This window comes from Egretta garzetta, unplaced genomic scaffold (genome assembly GCF_000687185.1).
Source record: "Egretta garzetta isolate BGI_Z169 unplaced genomic scaffold, ASM68718v1 scaffold264, whole genome shotgun sequence".
Taxonomy (NCBI): Eukaryota; Metazoa; Chordata; class Aves; order Pelecaniformes; family Ardeidae; genus Egretta; species Egretta garzetta.
This window is the reverse complement of record NW_009259685.1, coordinates 5697880-5701812: the sequence shown is the minus strand read 5'-3', so window position 1 is coordinate 5701812 and position 3933 is coordinate 5697880.

Below are 3933 nucleotides of genomic sequence, written 5' to 3'. Positions count from 1 at the left end.
ACTGGTTCCTCACAAGGTACCCTCAGCAGTGGTGACCCCTTACCAAGGTTGCTATTGCCGGCAGGACCCATGCAAGAGGAGAGGGGAGCCTCGCCATCCCTCTTGCCTTGTCTGCAGCTTCTAGGCTGCAAGCAGAGCATCGCTCATCATCGGTGCTTTGAACAGGTTTTTCACAACATAAATATAACATTTGTCATGCCTTCAGCTCTCTGACAAGCCTGTTGCCACCAGCAGCACTCCAAGTACTGTACCAAGTGAAGGTAGATGGCGCATGTTTTAGCCCGTCCCTTGGTCCCTCAGTTGGACTCGTTCACTTCTGCACTACATGCCAGCAGAGTACTTGTTTTTTTTATCTATCGGTAATTGTCTGAGAGAGAATATGTTTCTATTTTACCTTGGGACAACAGGCTTGCATGTCCTAGGATCTTGTTTCTGGTGTTAACATACGGCTGAAAATGCAGCCAACAGCTGTGAGGATTTACTTTGGGGTTTTATTCCATGCCCATTTCTATAAAAACAGGAGGAGCAATTGGAGGAGTATTGGTGCAAACCTTCAGGAAAAAAGAGTAAAACCAAACAAAAACCAGCTGTGTGTTTCAGGTGAAGGAAAAATTTGACCGGTGTGCATTTGAACAAGTGAATCTGTTGTGTTCATTCCAACCCTTCTCTGTCTTCTTCCTTTTTTTTTTCTTTTTTGAAAACCCTAACAATAGAGATGTTCACAGCAGCCTTAAAAAAAAAAATGTGTAAGTTGCTTGAGATTGTAGGACATGCATGTGTGCAATGAACTCCATAATCCTGAGTCCATTACAGAGGTGATTATATCTTATGGGGAAAGAGACAGTCTCTTCAGGTATGGGAGATCTAAATGATTTAGGCTTTGCAGGTCAAACATAATCACAGTGTGCAGGCGAGGGCTTGCATTACAGCAGAGTGAGTCCTTTGCTCTCCTTTCAGCCTTACCACCCCCAGTTAGGAATGGTGGGCCCAAAGACAGGATTTACAGCTGTTAGATGCATGTGGGATCATATGCCTGCTTCTGCTGGCCCAATCTGTTCCACAGGGGACCTCAGCTTGGATGGACCCAAGTCCTGGGGGGCAAGATAGGAGGACAGTACTTCAGTCTCATGGATCTGAGTACAGCATGCCCACCCAGGTGGGGTTAGGCAAGCTCAAGCAAGATTACATGAATATCAAAGTTTAGACCGGATCTTTTCAGTGAAGTCTCCCCATTCCCTCCCTTGCAACACAAGTGATCTTTTTAATGGTTTCTTACACAAACCTGATGTGCAGAGCTACTGACAGGTATGGCAGGACAAACACCCTCTGTCTGGTCATGACAAACCTTAATTCTGAGTTGTGTGTAGCTCCCACAGCACACAGAGGTGGGACTCATCTCACCTGACTGATGATGCACTCACACAGCAGTCCACACCTGCACTAGGTGGGTAGGCTGACATAAACTCCATGGTCAGCACAGCTGGTGGCATCTAGGGGACTATCCATTGACAGTCTAAAGAAGACACCCATAGAGTGTGAATCATACCCTAAATCTTGATGACAGCTGTGGGAGTGTAGACACCTTGCTGACATGTAGACATCCTCATTGTAAACGTCTGAAGTTTGGTGAACTGAATCCAACTATCTCCTGTTTTATATAGTCCTCAGACCACACAGTGGTCACTACCACACCAGACTACAGCTGAGGATCTACAGAGTGACTGTGGGATTTGTTTATCATATACACTTAGGATTAAAATTTCTTTATTGGTCTCTGGCTTGAAATGGCATTTTCTTTGAGCTCTTTTGTCTCTCTCATTCCTCCCTCCCCCCAACATGCACACACACACACAAACCATGTGCACGCACAGAGAAAATTAAAGCTATAATAGACATCAGCCCAAGGGACTAAGCTAATGTTCCTTATATACAAGGTCGTTATGGAAATAGGAATGGAAAATTTCAGCGAGCCACCATCAATAACAAACAGCTCAGGTTCAAATGTTTCTAACTTGTTGAAAGCAAGTCTAATCAAAAATAACCTGGAACACTTTGGGACTTGTTGAGAATACTTGTGGGTGTGGCTGTAATACATTTCATCTGTGTGCTAGGGAGACTTCCATAAAATTTTATGCTGCAAGTTTGCCAGGACAGATTCATCTTAATTTGGCACAAATTCCATTAAAGATGTTTATTACAGACAATAAAAGTGTATGAATATACTATAAGAGAATGCATCTCTGAATTTAACAATGCATCAGCAAATGCACCACTGATGCTAAAGATCCCAGCTATAAATGCTGAAGTCCAAAGATTCTGCAGTGTCTTAAATGGCTGCATCACGCACGTCGTTTGCTTTGTAGTGTACGGGTCTGGAAGGGAATTTTTCCCAGAAAACTGAAGCATGCTGACAAGGAGGCTCAGCAATCCCTTGTTTTAACTCCTCCGTACTCTTTTGTTGGGTATTACACATATTTAGAAAGATTAAAAAACTAAGTGCAGTATGGCTTTTGTGTGCATCTTGCTTTCTAAACTCCTTGAATCATAAATAAATGAAAGGTGGAGTGAAAGGCAATTGATGCGGAGCCTGCTGCGCCCTGCCTCTCTGCGTGCTCTGTCCCCACCCCTCCCGGTTGGGATGACTCCTGTGCTAAGCCTCTCCTCCTCACCTCCCAGTCCCAAAGTCTGCAGAAGAATTGAAGAGCACCTGGAAACTGGATGGGCAGCAGCGGGAGCAAAACTGTCAGCAGCACTGGTTTTCTTCTTCTTGTGTTTAGAGAAGCCTAGCTGGTGTCTCTCTGAGCAGCAGCAGCGAGCTGGGCTAAACCAGGATCCTGTACTCCAGGTACGTGATGGCAAACTGGTCCACAAAGTTGGCAGCAGAGAAAGGCTATCTACTTTTAACTGTTTTTAAATGGAGAAATCTGAAATTGCTAAGCAATTAGATACAGCTCTTTGAAAAGGCACGAAACATTCAGCAAAAAACACTCCTTTAAAGAGAGGCTTTTATTTTGGTTTTAGTAAAAAAATGCAAAAAGACAAGTAACAGGGAGCAGAAAAGGTGAAGATAAAGGGTGTCCACTTTGAGAAAGACTGGATTTCATTTTGAGTGCTTGCTGCAAGCTGTAGAACAGCAATAGTTCTGAGGACACTAGTAACCATTTTACGTCCATCAGTACCAAGATGACATTAAAGGACCACAATAATTTCTTTTACCCTTATGGTAATGAATTCCCATTCTTTTCCTTGTTCGGTCCATTGGAGTGCTTACCATTGAAATAAATTACTACTGGAGTTTAAGATGTTATCACTGGACCCAGGAAAATGGCAGAGATGTCACATCTTGGCATCACTAGTCCAAGGTCCTGCCAAACAGCACAGCACTTGGAGATCACGTGCTCACGCTCACTTTCTGGGAAGTGGGGGTTACCCTTAGGACTACCTTTGCCCCTGGTTTACCTGATTGTTTTTTTAAAGATTTTTAGCCCCACCTCCCAAGTAGGGATTTGTTTTTCCCTATTGAAAAGTGAGACTCGGTGGGATTTAACCATGTGATTTGTTGCTCCCTAAAAATGTAAACCTTTGGGTCTGTCCTACCACCCAAGGGAGCCCACCTTTGCCTTGGGATAATAATAAACTCTCCTCATTTTTTATGATACTTGCACGAAAGCTGAATGATATTGGGACACCCAATGAAGAGCAGAGCCACTGGTGAGAAGGAGAAGTTGTAAGAAGGCCTTCTCTTAAAGAGCAGAAGGATGACTGCAGACTCATGGATTTCACTCTTTATTCCCTGTTAGCAGCAGCCGTTTTTCCCCCTGTTCCTAGCTTTGTGCCAGGCCCCATGTCTCCTCTGTGCTGGAGCTCAGCAATGAGGAGTGGGGTGTAAAGGCGAGATGCCGCCTGCTTGGAACCGTGCCACAGGGAAAGCAG